The sequence below is a fragment of the Ochotona princeps genome, chromosome 5, assembly GCF_030435755.1.
Source record: "Ochotona princeps isolate mOchPri1 chromosome 5, mOchPri1.hap1, whole genome shotgun sequence".
In the NCBI taxonomy this organism is placed as follows: Eukaryota; Metazoa; Chordata; class Mammalia; order Lagomorpha; family Ochotonidae; genus Ochotona; species Ochotona princeps.
Genome location: NC_080836.1, coordinates 98,498,990 through 98,515,798, shown reverse-complemented (window position 1 = coordinate 98,515,798; position 16,809 = coordinate 98,498,990).

Here is a 16,809-nt window from a genome sequence, read left to right as displayed (position 1 = left end):
GTCCGTTGATTCACTTCCCAAGTGGCTGCAGTGGCTGGAGCTGAGCCAACCCAAAACCAGGAGCATGGAGCCTTTTCTGGGTCTCCAGCATAGGTGCAGGGTCCCAAGGTTTAGGGCTGTCCTCTACTGCTTTCCCAGGCCACAAGTAGGGAGCTGGATGGGAAGTGGGGCCACTGGGACATGAACTGGTGCCCAGGTGGGATCCTGTGCGTACCAAGGTGAGGACTTTGGCTGCTAGGTTATTGCACCAGGCCCTATTTATTTATTTTTTTAAAGAAGAGCACTGTTTCTACCTAGATGAAGCACAATTGAGCAAGAGGAGTGGTTCACAATTAGGGGAAATTACTCATCTCTGACCTCTTCCCACAAAGCGGACTTGGAACTGTCTAGACACCACTGTTTGTCACAGCTGTGAAAAGTTAGGGAGTAGGCAATGCTGGTTCCTAGTCTGTAGAGAGCAAGCATACTGCTTCAGATCCTGTAAGCACAGGACAGTTTCCCACAACAAAACCTTATTCAGCCAAGCTATGCTGCTGTTGGGAAACTCCAATGTAACATTATTTCCAAGTATGTTTCAAAACATAGTGGGAACTCATAATACAGTGTCTCTCAGCAGATCGCTTTATAGACGGTCGCTACCTATTAAACACAAACAAAAGTGATTTGCAGTGCAAATTGCTGTCAACAGTGCCTTAAAGTATAAGTTGACAAACCTGCTTCTCCTTTTTAAGGAAATGATTTGCAAATAAATGACGCTTTTTCCCCCCTGATTTTTCTCTATTTTGTTGCTTTCTAGAAGATATTCTGGTGTTTATGGATGTCAGTGAAGATGAAGTCTTTACAGAATTTTCACACATTTTTTAAATGAACAGTAAATACACACTGAAAAGCCAGTTTATAAGAGAACAATTACAATATATTTTTAATGTCAGATCTTCTAAAGAACAAAAATGCTCATTTTGGAAGAGAATATAAATGTATCTGAACGCCTGCCAGAATGGGCATCTATTTTAACCCTGAGAAGAAATCGATTTCCATTGTGAGAAAGATGACAAGGTATTCTTCCCAGATCTAAAAGTCAAGTCATTAAAGTTGAAAATTTGGGATTGACTCTAAACATCATTCGCTTAGCAGCTGCATAGATGGGGTGTCCCTGGGTCAGGGAGAGGAGTACAGTGGACTGAAGTGTTATGGATATCTGTGACGCTCAACTTCCTATTGTGAAAGGGACCACTCCATTCATACGTGTTGGGAGACAATCACAATGTTATGAGATCCTGGAGCCAGCAAGGGCATGACTTTCCTCTACGAAGTTTTATTACGCCTCTGATTTGATAATGAGAAGTGCTTTCAAAGACAAACTCTGCATATAGAGTTCTATATGTATCAATAGAACTAATAAGTATCATTGCGGAGAATTTTATTGAATAATAATTAATTTTCAATCTCCATTTTTATCTCAGCTGTTCTTATGTTATTCTGTTAATTACAGGTTTGGCTTCACTTTGTTGATACTAGAAATCAAAGTTTAATGAGGACATAAAGCCTAGTCCACATTTGCTTACATGACAGAGTCCATAACAGCGAGTGTTTACTTGAAGATAATGATGGAAGTTTCTCTTGGAAGGTATTGTATGTGAGTGTGTGTGTGTGTGTCAGGGTGTGGGATCAGTGTGTGTGTCTTGTTTCAATATCCACAGAAAACAGCCTTCCCTATCCATATATATCAGTTTCTGTTTGAAGTATTAGGGTTTTTTTCTCCACATAGAAATGTCTTAGTGAAGTATCTGATGATATTACAGTTACTATTTACATGTATGAAATTACTAAAAGCTACAGCATGTCTACTTCCACAACATAGATACAGATATATACACACATACAACTGAAGAACCCTGGAACTGTGATAGTTTAAAACTTTACATTCACTTTTTACTTAAAAGAGACTAAGGTAGAGAGAGAGGCCACTTGTTTACTCCCCAGATGTGCACAAGAACTGAAGCTGGACAAAGCCAAGGGTCCAGAACCCAATTTAGGGCTCCTATGTGGTCGCCAGGGACACTGTAACTTTGACTGTCACCAGCTGCCTCTCAAGACACACTAGCATGAAACTGTGTTGGAAGTGATGCCAGAATTGGACCCAGACACTCAAGACACAGTGTAGGCAAATGTCACCTTAACCGTTGAATCAATTGCAAGCCCAACTCCTAGAAACTTTTCTTATGAAAATGGTAAATCATTATAGCGTATCATGCCACTCAACATTTTATATGAGCGCATACTTATTTAACACAGTTTCTAAGAATTTAATGTTGTTTCCTGTATTAGATTTTTAGTGTATAGTGTTGTGGCTTTTAATCCTAATCTGTGAACTTCTATGTTTTTTCTCTTGTTTTTTCTTTTGAACAGTACTTGTATTACCCTGGGCAGTATTGCAAGTTTAGGAAGGACCCCAGGGTACTTCTAAGATGGGACAAACTAACCCGATCTGGCCCTACATACCACATCTTGCTGATCGCGACTTCCATGATGTGATGTCAGAATGCTTTAGGTGGGTTAGCTTTTATTGTTCTTTTCTGCAAAAAAAAAGATAAAAACTTGTGCTTTGACACAAATTTAAAACTGACCCTTTTCTAATTGTCAAAAGCTGGATGAGTCAGAATGATACTGTCAGTTGTTGGTCCTGAAAGCTGGAATGTCTGCTACAGACATAGACTCCAAAGTTCTGATAAATCAGAAAACTTAGTAGCTCTTTGGCTGTCCTCGAGGGGTGGGGGGAGGCGCTAATCCCCTCCCCCCTTAATCTAAACCTTGTACAAAGGAGCATGATACAAAGGGGAGGAGTGAGTGGGACCGAAGAGTGGGGATAATAGATAAAAGCAGAAATGGAAGGAATGGTGCTCGTACTTTCTTACATGAGCTACTTGCTCAGAGTCAGAGAGTTTAGTAACAGAATGGGGAAGAGACCCTCTATAGCAGGGAACTTTTTTTTTAAAGATTTATTTATTTTTATTGGAAAGGCAGATATATAGAGGAGGAGAGACAGAGAGAAAGATCTTCCATCTGATGATTCACTCCCCAAGTGGTCGCAATGGCTGGAGCTGAGCCAATCTGAAGCCAGGAGCCAGGAGCCACCTCCAGGTCTCCCACGGGGGTGCAGGGTCCCAAGGCTTTGGGCCATCCTCGACTGCTTTTGCAGGCCACAGCAGGGAGCTGGATGGGAGGCAGTGTTGCCGGGATTAGAACCGGCGCCAGTATGGGATCCCAGCGCGTGCAAGGCGAGGACTTTTAACTGCTATGATATTGTGCTGGGCCCAATATAGCAGGGAACTTAAGTTAGGGTTTCCACACACCAACCCTCCTGTGCATGTAGTTGGGAAAGAGAAATTTCATCAGAAGCAAATGGATAAACAATCCAAAACATTATGTACATTTTGTTTGGATCTTGTGTGGATATTGGGTCTAGAGAGATCTTTTATTTAAAATGCACACACACAATGAAGAGACCTCAAAAAGTTCATGCACACGGAATGAAAAGACATTTATTTTGGTGCAAAATTTCTTGACATCAATGCATAGTTCTGTCATAATTTATGTTTTCATGAAAAATTTCTAAGACCCTGAATGTGCATAGAAATTTATTTGGAGCAAAATAAATTTATCTTTAATTTTTCCAGAAATGTTCTGTAGTCCTTTTACACATATATTTAAACAAGGCAAATAAAACTTTATCCAGAAGCCCTTAAGGGTGAGTGGACCTCTGAAAAAGATCTACCAAAAAAATAAACAAGGAAAAAAATGTAGGGAAGTGAAAGCATCTATGGACCAAGATAGAGGAAAAAAAAAAGAACAGCCAGGTTGGCTAAAATGGGGACCGGGTTCCGGAGTACATGCAGTTACAGTGGGCAAAATTAGAAATATGTTGCTGAAAAACCTACAGAGGGGCTGACAATTAAATCGGTGTGGAAAGTAGAGTTAACAGTGAAACTGATTTTATGAATAATCATAAAGACATGCTTCAGAAGTTCTGCCAGGATATAGAAAGAAAAAGAGGGATTAAAAATAATGAGAGGAAAAGATGAGAATGGAGGGTGGGGAGTGGAGAGCCAACAGAGAATTATGGGTATTCCAGGAGAATCCTAGAAAATGGAACAGAAGCATTCATTGAATTACAGAAAAATAATTATCTTGAATTGAAAAGGCATGGATAAGGACATCAGAAGAATTCAGCGTGTTCAAAGTAGATTAAATGAAAACAGAACTTTGTTAACATTTGAGTTATAGGAATAGAATGCAAAGACTGCATGTACTCATTCAGAAATGATAAGTGAAAACCAAACAAAAAAATTAAAGCTATGCTGGCCTGAAGCTGACTTTGGCCTTGGATAAAATGTAGCTATGTCCACCAAATTTTGGAAGAAAAAAAATTAAAATTACATCACTGTTTTATATGAGGCTATTTCCTAAATCTTATGAAAAATGGAATTGAAAGAAGCTGACTTGGGTGCAAAATAATTTTGATTCATACATAGTGTGTTTTTTTTTTATTCATTGATTACATTGTATTATGTGATACAGTTTCATAGGTACTGGGATTCTCCCCAGCCCTATTTTCTACGATCTTTTCAAAGCCTCTTTCATTTGGTCAAGTAGAAACAATGAAACTGTTCCAACCATCTAGTTTTCTCCCACCCTCAAGTGCCTTGTCATGACTTAATTTAAAATCCAAAAAGAGTTAAACCAAGTGTGGTTGGTGCAAAGTGTGGTTGCCTAAATACCCAGACACAGAGAGTTGTGTAAGAAGGCTATTCTCTTCCCAAGGCTCCGGGCAAACTCTCATCTCAGCAAATGTGTGTGAACTGGCCACATTCATAGCGCTACAAGGAATATAGTCTGTCTGGAGCCTTAATGAAATGCTGTCATGGAAATTTGTTGTTCATTGTTAAGGAAGAATCTTTTGAATGAAGCACCAGAGGTTCATCTGAGAAACTTCTTTTCACTATCTATATGAAATCTGCCACTGAGAATGAGTCCTGGAAGCAAACTTCTGGTAGATGAACCTTGGTCCTTTAGTTACTCTGTTAAGCCCCTTATCTCCTGGAGAGAATGACTCACGCCTCAGCCTTCTCTGAAATGGAAATATTGTAGGCTTTTCTATATGGATTCTTTTTCTAATGAAGCTCAAACAAGTAAACATATGAACTATAATACCTTGGAGAGCTGTTACTAATAAGAGATAAGAATATGCCACAAATATCACATGGGGAAGCATACTGTATAAGAGGGATCTTCAAAAAGTTGATAGAAAATAAATAGTATGAAAAAACTATGTATATATTTTCAAAACTTTTTTACATCAAAGTAAGCTGCCCTGTAGCTCTATTTTTTGTTTTTTTCATGATGTGAGGTTTTTTGTTGTTGTTGTGTTTGTTGTTTACATACACCATATGGTTCAGAAAATCTACATCAGTGGATATGTGTGAGATTTTTATTATATTTTTTCTTTCTATGTTTCTCTAGTTCATACAATTTTACTCAGTGATTTTGTATGACTAAAGGACTGATGTATATGTTTGAAGAAAAATAGTTAAGGTGAAAGTAAATTATAGTTAGTTTGTAACTATTTAGTGTTATGTAGTATAGCTATAACGAGCTGTACATGGAAGCCATTAGTTCTAACCCAACCACTTTCTACTACCTGGGCTTGACTGTTCAGGAGGGTGCTGACAACATTTCCTTCTAAGGATTTGTGGAAGTAGACACTGTTTTCAATCTCGTCCTTGTTCTGTTGATAATTCCAAAGCACTCTGCTTTCTATTATAAAGTGTTTTCTCCTAAAAGAAGTATAGAGAGAGAGAGAGAAAGGAGCCAAGGAAATCCAGGCCAAATTATTTGCACCCGATCTTTCTCGTTTTGCTTATCCCTGCGTTCTCCGTTACTCTGTGCTCTGCTGTGCTGGTGGAAGAACAGATGTGTTCAAACTGTGTTTGTGATGATCATGGCAGGGAAGCACTCCGAACATAATCATGACATCAGATCCCAACTTGGACTGGCCTCTGGTGGGAGAAGTACCCAGAATCAATATGGACTAAACCAACGCAGTTTTGTCATGATACTTATTGTTCTGGTTTGGATTTTTTAAATGCTTAAAATTTTACTCTTTGTCCACCTTCTCTACTTTATCTCCTGATGTGGAATGAGGCGTGGATTTTTCTAAACATCCTTACATCTGTGCCGTAATGCCACATCTCATTCTAGCTAAACCTCTGTGGTTTTAGTGGCTGAGGCCGAGACCTAAGATTCCATGTCAATAATTGAACATTTCACTTTTGGAGAAAACCAGGCATGTAACCATGGTTTGTAAGGATCTCATAAAGCATATTTTAGCATGCATTTTTTTTTAAAAAAACAAGCTTTTTGCACATTATCTCATTTCTCTCGAATATTATTTTTTCTTTAATGACACCATCAGCGGCTTGCTGACTTTGAAATTTCTCTCTCCAGTTGTTTTACATTTTTTTCTAAATTTGCTTGTACTTTTTTCTTATTGTTGTGCATGCATTCTTTCAGTTTCTCCTGCTTAAAAATTCTGGTTTTGATTTAGCATCTGACTGGATGTGACAATCTTATTAGTGTCAATTTCGTATCAACTTTTGTTACATCTTTTGTACAATTATTAAAACAAAGTCTCTTTGTCTTGGGTGCTGCTTTCCAAGAAGAATGAAAATATGTTACTCAAGAACACATCCTGTGTAATAGACACTGAGTTCAGTGAACGAAGCAGACTGTTTAGGTGAGTCCTCCTATTACCAGTAAGAATCAGACCACTTTTAATCATGGTTTTGCAAATAAGATAAAGAGGGTAAAGACTTGCACAAGTTCATACAAAAACCTTAACAATCTTAGATATGTTTATTTGCAAAGTTCATTCTCTAAATGTCTACAATGAATTGCCTTTAAGTTCTCAGCTCTTGTGTTTCTTGGCCTTCCTTCTGAAGACTAACACTGTCCCTCACAGATCAATGGGAGTATGTTTTGATACCTACAAAGATTTTATATTTTTTTTCATTTCTAAGAACAGTGATATGTATCAGAATAAAAAATTTCCTAGTATCTTCAAATAACAGGACGTTCCAGGAAGTTAGACTGTACCCAGTGAGAGCCATCTGCTAACAAGTAAATGGAAAACAAGCCAATGCCTTTTTAGCTTTACAGAAATTTTAAAAAATGAGTAGCTGCATGTAACTGGATATACCTCAGAGCTTTCACAGTGTCACGAGATAAGTGAAAAAGAAGAAAAACCACACAACCCAAATCATGTTCAGAAATCAGACCTCTCTTGCGTATCAGTCTCCAAAACGCCCTGGAGAACACAAATCCTCACCGCTGGTACTTTGAGAAACCTGTTCTTGCTGTGCTGTCCATGTGTAAGGAAGAAATTTTTCTAAATAACAGTGTTTTGGTTGCAAGTTGGTCTAAAGAAGTCCTAACATATTGTGCTGATCAAGCAAATGGAGATCAAAACAAACAAGCAAACAAAACAAATAACCGTGTGTCTCGCTTTCTGAAATGTCCTAGCTCTTGGAAAGCATGTAAAAATCTCAAGACATTTTGGAAAAAGCTACTCTAACTTTGAGTAAAATGAAGAGCCTTTAGGACATAGAGACTTGCTATTTATTTGATGCAGTTAAGTTAAAACATAGGAATTAGAAGCTTAAGTGCATTTCCAGTGCGCTGAGACTATGGGCTTGAAACCAAGTCTCTCCCAGCTGGCGGTGGAACTATTACCTTCATTTCAGGTCAGAACACTTGAGGATCACAAAGCATCATCTGGGGATGAGTCCCACACCAGGTTCCTGCAGCTGATATGCCAGCTGCTGCCTCCGTTGGTAGACAGAAGATTATATCCAAGGATGGAAACCACCTAATTGACACTAAGATAGGGACAGTATTTTCCAAATCTTTTAACATAGTCTGATGACCCAATCTAAGGAAGCAAAGGTTGAGATCAGGGAAAAGTATCTTTTCATCACAATTGTGTTTCTATTTTAGTCTTTTACATGTATTATCTTATTCCTTATAGGCAATGTGGTTCCTCAAAAATAACATGCCACTGGGCCCGGCGGCGTGGCCTAGCAGCTAAAGTCCTCGCCTTGAAAGCCCCGGGATCCCATATCGGCGCCGGTTCTAATCCCGGCAGCTCCACTTCCCATCCAGCTCCCTGCTTGTGGCCTGGGAAAGCAGTCGAGGACAGCCCAATGCATTGGGACCCTGCACCCTTGTGGGAGACCCGGAAGAGGTTCCAGGTTCCCGGCTTTGGATCGGCGCGCATTGGCCCGTTGCGTCTCACTTGGGGAGTGAATCATCGGACGGAAGATCTTCCTCTCTGTCTCTCCTCCTCTCTGTATATCTGGCTGTAATAAAATGAATAAATCTTAAAAAAAAAATAACATGCCATTGAATTTGTTTTATCAATTCTAATAATTTTGATAAATGCATTATTAAAAACCAGCTTTTATAAAAGAGCCCTTTGAGCAGATAAGTGGAATCTCCTGATTGAATTATTTAACAATAAAAAAGTCTATTGGTTTATTAGCATAAATGTCCTTGCGAAATACAGTGTAGTAAAATACAGCCAAGACATTTGCAGCTACCAAATCTTTATGCAATAACTGGTTTGTTCATATAAAAGAGTAGCTTACTAAGTAATGAGGCCAGAAATTGGCATGTTACATCAGTTCTAGCTATACTGCATTAAAACAGGAAAAGCTTAAAATTTCTATTACTGGTGTGCTCAGGAGTCTTAGTACTTGTTAATCTGTTCTTTGCTTGCTCTGGCTCAGAATAAAATGCCATCTAGCTTGAGATTTTGAGTGCATGCATACAACAAGCAAAGTTTGTTTGGAAATCTTCTAAGTTTAAAGAAAACTATTACCATCTTTCTAATGCAGGTCTCCTTTAGAAATATTAATTATAGCAATGTCTTAACTGCACATACGATACTTTCCTAACATAATAAAGGTGCCCGTATTTCTTGTAACAGGGGGCCACAGTGGATGGAAGAAGAGGAATTAAAGGAAGAATACAGTCATTTTTGACCTTGTGTCATATCAGAGCCTTTTGGACAACTTCATCTTTGACCCTGGTTTGGAAATACCTTCACTTGCCTTCGCTTTTAATTTCTCACCCAGTGCGGCTGTGAATGCAACTCCCCTGTACTTTTTCCTGCTCTCCTTTCGTCCTTACTTTTTCCTTTATCTTTTCACTTTAGCCGATCCACTTGGGTTTTATTGGGAAACCTGAGAGCTGAGAAAACAGTGTCTATTTTTCATCTTTCTCTGAATGAAAGATGTAGTAAGATTCCCACCTGTGCCTTTCATTGACCTGGCATGTTCTCTTCTGGTGTTCTCATACAAATCTATTTCAGTTCAAAAGACACAGCTTCAAACATGTCTGGGGTTTCTTGGTGATACTGCAGACACACACACACACACACACACACACACACACATCTCTTTTAGTGCTTTTCCTTTGTAGCTTCCTGAACTTATCCTCTTTGGGAGGGAGAATTTACACTGATTTTAACTAGGAGCTGGTCACAGATCAAATCCAAGTCTGCCTAAGAAGCATTCATTCTTGATAAGTGGAGTTGACATTGCTGACAGCCTCAGGTGATTCAGGAGAGAAGAGGCCCAAATACCAGAAGGAGAATAAGATGATGTGAACATAGGAAGCGAGAGAGACGGAGAGTAAGAACTGGAAGGTTGAAATCCACTGCTAACAGAGCAGCATTCACAAAGGATGGAAAGTTTGAAATTTCCCTTAAGAGATAGTTTAAGCTGATTAGGTAACCTTTAGGATTGTCTTCAGTTCCCAATACGAGCTTCACGTACGACTGGGTCAGGAGACAGAGGCTAGTTAACGTGCTGTTTGTTCCTCCTTTGATCATAAAATTTTCTGAATGGATAATAACTTTCCATTTTTCGTTATAATGCCTATATTTCCCTTATCTGTGGAGGGTAAAATCCTTCTCAACTTGTTAAAACCGGAATAAGTTGAGTCCTTTGGAGTCTGCTCTGGCTGCTGTACCAAAATGCCACAGGCAAGGTAACTTAAGCACATTTTTATTTCTCACGGTTTTGGAGGCTTGAAGTTCAAGGGCAAGCTGCTGGCAGGCTTGGTGGTTTGCTTTTTCCTGGGACCTTTCGTTTTGTTTGGACCTGGGCCACATCATTCACTGTCATCTCATGGCCTGGTCCCAGGCTAGGTCTGCTTTGATGCAATGTTCTAAGTTTACTTGGTAGTGAAGACTAAACATCAGATCTTCCTATTTTATGAAAATGTCTCAATTTCTGGCTTTTCTCCAATATCTAGAGAACCTGAGAACATTATATTTGCATATCCAGAAAACAGTTGGCAAGACTCTGTGGTGGTGCCTTTTTAAAAACATTTATTTTTATTGCAAAGTCAAATATGCAGAGAGGAGGAGAGACAGAGAGGAAGATCTTCCATCCAATGATTCACTCCCTAAGTGGATGCATCAGTCGGTACTGCGCTGATCCGAAGCCGGGAGCCAGGAGCCACCTCCAGGTCTCCCACGCGGGTGTAGGGTCCCAAAGTTTTGGACTGTCCTCGACTGCTTTCGCAGGCCACAAGCAGGGAACTGGATAGGAAGCAGGGCTGCTAGGATTAGAACTGGCACCCATATGGGATTCTGATGCATTCAAGGTGAGGACTTTAGCCGCTAGGCCACGGCACCGGGCCTGGTGGTGCCGTCTTCAGACAGGATACTCACTCAAAAGGACTCTTATATCATCAGCGCACTTCTCTGCTGTTGCTGAATCACCACAGGGCTATTTGTGTGTTTGATTTCTAAAATGCTGAATACTCACTCTCTATTGAAAAATACCCGCAGTTCTCCTCTTCTCCATTTAACGTTTGTCTTCCCTTTTCTTTAGACTGCATATAATTGAAGAGTTTTTAATTGGTAGTGATCTTGTCCATAGGGAACCATGATGGGGAAGCTGTTAAAACATCTGCTGAAAGAGATATTATTACAATACCTCACAATGTATAACAAAGAGGATATTATTACAATACCTCACGATGTATAACAATGTGAAGCTCACAATGTCCATACTGCTGAGGTATGAAACCTTAACATATATCTGCCTGCATGCATATAACCTTAGAACTAAGTGGCTTGAGTTTGACCTGTTTTCAATCCCGTGTTGTTATTTACATCCAGAATCTTAACGTATCATGGCATTCTTATACCAACATCAGACACCACTACAGGTCATCTCGATTGTTGACCTGTTTAGTTTGATAAGAACTTCTATGCACTTCCTCCAGCTCAAGAGTTGGGTCCATCTGTGATGTTCATGTTTTCTGTCTCCTTCCATCCTGTCTCATTCGTTTGACCAAGTTGCCCTGTCTCTGTTAGTTAACATTTGTTCAGACCATCAGCACCTTGCCATTCCTAACTTGTTGGAAAAAACTTGTTCAACAACCCACTTACTGAAATGCTCCTTTCCACAGATTACCTCTGTGTTTGCTCTTTTGCCTCTAAGTCTAGATCATGATAGCATTGCTTGACATTTTAGTCTTCCCTCCTCCTCTCCGGTCATTCATTGGCACATTTGCAGCTGTTCAATCACTACTTGCTGATAAGTCATGTGTCCGTGGAAATCCTAGAGTGTCCTATGTGCTTGGCTCACTCTGGCTTGATTCAACAAGAGTCACTCAGCCCCAGCTATTCAAACTGTTTCCAAAGCTCCAGACAAGATTAAGTGAACAAAACGTCTCATTCAAGTAATCTCTTCCATTCAAAATGCTCAAGCCCTTACTATTTGTGTTAAATATTTATACTTTCGTTTTTCACACTATTTATTTTCTCTGAATGTTGCATAGTTTTTAAGACACATTTCCAATTATTTTAGAGGTAAAAGCCAAATTTCCACTTCTTTTTAAAATGATTTATTTATTTTTATTGGAAAGGCATATTTATAGAGAGAAGGAGAGATAGAAAGATATTCCATCTGCTGGTTCACTCCACAAATGGCTACAATGGCCTGAGTTGAACCCAACTGAAACCATAAGCCAGGAGTTTCTTCCAGGTCTCCCATGTGAGTACAGGGTCCCAAGGCTTCGGGCCATCCTTGCCTGCTTTCCCAGGCAACAGGCAGGGAGCTGGATGGGAAGCGGAGCAGCCAGGACATGAATCGGCACCCACATGGAATCCTGACACTTACAAGGTGAGAATTTAGCCACTGAGCCATCGTGCCAGGCCCTAAATTCTATCTATAATAAATAAATTCTGAATCTGTGATTCAGATTGCTAGTCACTTAATAGAAGTTCCTTTGCAATATACAATATCGATTGCAGTATCCATCATACATAGCTAATTTCTTTAAATGACTCCACGGCTATGGAAGCAACGTAAGGGAGAGAAACAGCATCTTGGAGTCAAATAAGGTCGTTTGAAATACAGGTTCTAGTCCTTGGTAGTAACATCAGACATCACAACTGACTTAGATTTTATTCACCCATTTTTACTTGGCTGCAAAAATGTTGCTTTGGAGATGAAACTAATGACAAAAATGCTTCACAGAATGGCTGATGTAACTGGGATACAGTTAATCTGTTTCCTTTTTCTTTTCTTTTTTCTTTCTTTCTTTCTTTTTTTTTTTTTTTGTAGGTAGCATGTCCGTGTCCTAATCCCCAGAAGCTTTGACTATCTTATGTTATAAGGCAAGTGATAAGTAAAATTACAAATGAAAATAAATTGCTGATTGCCTGTCCTTGAGATGGATAATCCGGCTGGGTTATTTGAGTGTCTTCAACCTCTTTAAACAGTAGAACGGAGAAGTACAAAAGGCATCATAGTGAGAGAAGAAGATTGTTCATGAAAGCTGAGACAGTGATAATGCGATACGAGCAGGGCTAAATTTACCATTCTGGGCTTTGAAGAGGGAAGAGGGCCAGAAGGCAGCAATGTGGGCAGAGAGCGCTTCTGGGATGGATCCAGTGAAATGGATTCTCTCCTCGAGCCTCCAGAAGGAACTCGACCCTGCCAACACCTTCCTTCAGTCCGGAGAGGCCCATTCCAGATTCCTTACCTTAACATATGAGACAATACATGTGTCTTGTTTTAAGCCACTAAATTTCTTATAATTTGTAACAGCAGCAACAGGAAACTGGTATGTTTTTTTTCTTTCCCTTGAGACCTTATGCTGGAAATAACCCCTCAAGAAGAAAATAAAGTTTACTGTCAGGTAGATACTTAGCAGGCACTGAATAACTTTTTTTTTTTCCAGAAAGAAATAAATAAGGAAGGTTTTTATTTACAAGATAATCTGTTTAATTATTCTAATTGATTGAAACTTTCAACTTTTACTAAACCAGCATGAACTAGTGACTTCTCCCTAATTGGAAGAGTGAATCTCATGGTGTCTTCACTACAATTCAAAGCTGTGTGAGGCAGACATTCAGTTAAAGTGCCTCGTTCCACACTGGACATCCTGTGGCTGATGCTTGCTTCAATTCCTCACTCCAACTTCCTGTTAATGTGCTCCTTGTGGGGCACAAGTAATGGCTCCTACCATGAGCTGGGGCAGCTGGACATAGGTGCTGCCTGCTAGCATTTGCCTAACCTTGTCCCAGCCTGTGTGGAAATTTGGAGAAGGAACCTACAGACAGGCCCTTTGTCTGTCTGTCCTAATCCTTTCACTCTGATGTAAAAAATAAAAAAATATTTATATTGCTATTTTCTATGATTACAATTAAGAGAAAATTTCAAAGTTTGCTGAGATCCACTCGTCTCATAATGGAGCTAGGCTGAGAATTAGAGAACACACAGACATCTTAGCGACCCAGAGATATCAGAAAGCATCTTTGCAAAGCTCTGAGTCGCACGTAAATCGGAAGGTAAAGCAGAGTTTAATGCAATAGCCTGATTTACATGGAAAAGAACAGAGATGCAAAGTGACAGCAAAAGAAACACAAGAAAAAGGCACACCTGGTTTGTATCATGGAGTTTAGGAGGTGATTACCTGACCAGTGACTGAAATGACTAAGATTAGAGAAGAGCTGAATAGCAGGACAGGGGATCCCATCCCTGTCTCAGGGAGTGTTTCAGCCACTTGGAAAAAGATTTCTGTGCAGGGCATGTGTAGTCTATCCCTCCAACTCTATGATAAAGACTTTAAATACCTCCAGATTCAATTTTAGGGGTATGCGAGATTCGGATGATTTTTTGAAAAACCTAATTGCGTTCTCAAAAGAAGAGATAGAATGATCACCTCTGGAAATCTAGGATTTAAATGGGAAGGTTTTGTGTGTGTGTGTGTGTGTGTGTGTGTGTATGTGTGTGTTGTTGTTGTTGTTGTTATTGTTGAGAAATTTCACTAAACAACAGCACCAGAGTAGTAGCCAGGTCTTCGAAAAGAAGACGCTTCTGACCAGTGCAGTGGCATAGTAGGCTGAGCCTCTGCATGCTGCACTGACATCCCGATGGGCACTGGTTCCTGTCTCAGCTGCTCCAGCTCCCTGTATTGGTCTGGAAAGTAGTGAAGGGTGACCTAAGTGCTTAGGCCCCTCTCCTTTCACCCATGTTGGAAACCTTGGCTTTGAGTAGTCTCAGCTCTGGCCTGTTGCGGGATTTGGGGAGCAACCCAATGGCTGGAAGAGCTCATTTTCTCTCTCTTGCTCTGCCTTTTCAAATAAAAAAAAACTAATTTTTTTTTAAGAACTTGCAAAAAAGTCAGGCAAAGTTCATTTTACAAAATGCAAAAAAGTCATTTTACACAAGCACTAGAAGTCCACTCTTATTAATGAACTCATTAGGTATTTTCTTTTGAGAATTGGTTCAGTGCAGCTCTGTTCCTTCTAATTAGTAACCGGTAATGTTGTGCAGAATTTCCTTGACAAAGAATATTAAAGGGTAAGAATAATGCACTAAATTCAGAAGTTATATCAAACCAATCATTTTGGGATCAAGCATTTAGTCTCATGACAAGACGCAATGATAATTTCTTTTTAAAATAAGAAACATAAATTTAGATGTACTTTAAAAGAATCAATAATGGGCCCGGCATGATGGCCTAGAAGCTAAATTCATGTCTTATTTTCTCTGGGATTCCATATGGGCGCTGATTCCTATCCTGGCTGCTCCATGTCCCATTCAGCTTCCTGACTGTGGCCTGGAAAACAGTAGAGGACAGCCCAAAGCCTTGGGACCCGGAACCTGCATGGGAGTCCTGGAGGAAGCTCCTGGTTCCTGGCTTTGAATCAACTCAGCTCCGGTTATTGTGGCCACTTGGGGAGTGAATGAGTAGACGAAAGATCTTTCTCTCTCTCCCTTTCTTTCTGTAAATCTGCCTTTCCAATAAAAAAAAAAAAACTCTTAAAAAAGGAGAATCAATTATTCTTTATTTCAACCGGTATAGTGCAATTGAGGAAGCAATGTCTTTGGTTCAAAATCTGATTTGTTTTTAAGAACTAATTTTTCCACTGTTTACAATAGGCAAATATCTATAGGGAAATAAGTCACCCCTTTTCTTGTATTTAATCATCTGTTGTGTGAGCTTTTTGGAAGAAGAAAACAATCTCCTACACTTATCAAAGTTTCTGAGCAAAGCTCTGCTTTGCTGTCACCTAATTAATGCCATGGTCCTTACTTTTAGTTAATTCTCTAAATGTTTACTTTTTCATCTTCTTTCGACAGATACTCCCAGCTCTCCTCTCTGTTGAATAAACATTAATTTACTTATTTTAAATGGGGAGAAAGGAAAGAGAGGGGCAGGAGAGAGCGAAAGAGAGAGAAATTGCTTTCATTTTCTGGTTCCATCCCCAGTGGACACATTGGTTGGAGCTGGGTCATGTGGAAGCCCAGACCTTGGAACTTACCCGGATTAATCGTGTGACAGGGTCCAACCACGTGGACCATTATCAGCTGACATTCTAGGTGCATGAGCAGGAAATTCGTTCAGAAGATGAGTAACCTGCACTTGTACCTGGAGTCTAATACAGGTGCTGGCATCACAAGCAATGGGTTAACTCACTAGGTCCAAACACTGACTGCTTGCGCCACGTTTTGGGTTTAAGTTTCTATTCTCACTGACTTTCCCTCTTCTCCTCTGGCTACAATGTGCTGTTCTTACGTTGCACTGTTCTTGCTTTACATCCTTTCTTGACCGATTCATTCACTAGCCGTGCTCTGAGTGTCAACTCTGGGTCTGTCACCACCTTTTCGTTTGGAACCCTGACTGCTTCCCTGAGTTTCAGTCAACCTGTTGAGGACCTGCGTGGAACAGTAGGGTGAAGAAAAATGAAAGTCTCTCCTCCAATCTCTGCTCAGCTTTTTAAGCTGAGAAACAGATCTTTCGCTGTCTTTGGTCTGAGGATTAAACCATTGGACTGAGGATTAAATCATTGACACTCCTGGTTGTTAGGCCTTTGGACTGGAATTTGTGACACCATTATTCTTGAATTTCTACCTTGTACACACACACACACACACACACACACATAGTCATTCATTCATACTTACATACATACATCCCCAATATAATCTTACATCAGTATTTTCAATACAAGGACAGTAAACACATCTGAAAAATTTTAAAATTTGAAAGAATTTATCTTTCACACATAAAATCAGCCAAGGAATTAAAATTGCTTGAAGAGTTATGCTCTGGAGAGCTTGTTCCCTGCAGAACAGTGACCTTTTTGTATATTCTGATAACACTCATATTTGGACTGTCCTTGCACTGAAAATCCTGACGTAAGAATTTCTACTGGATCAA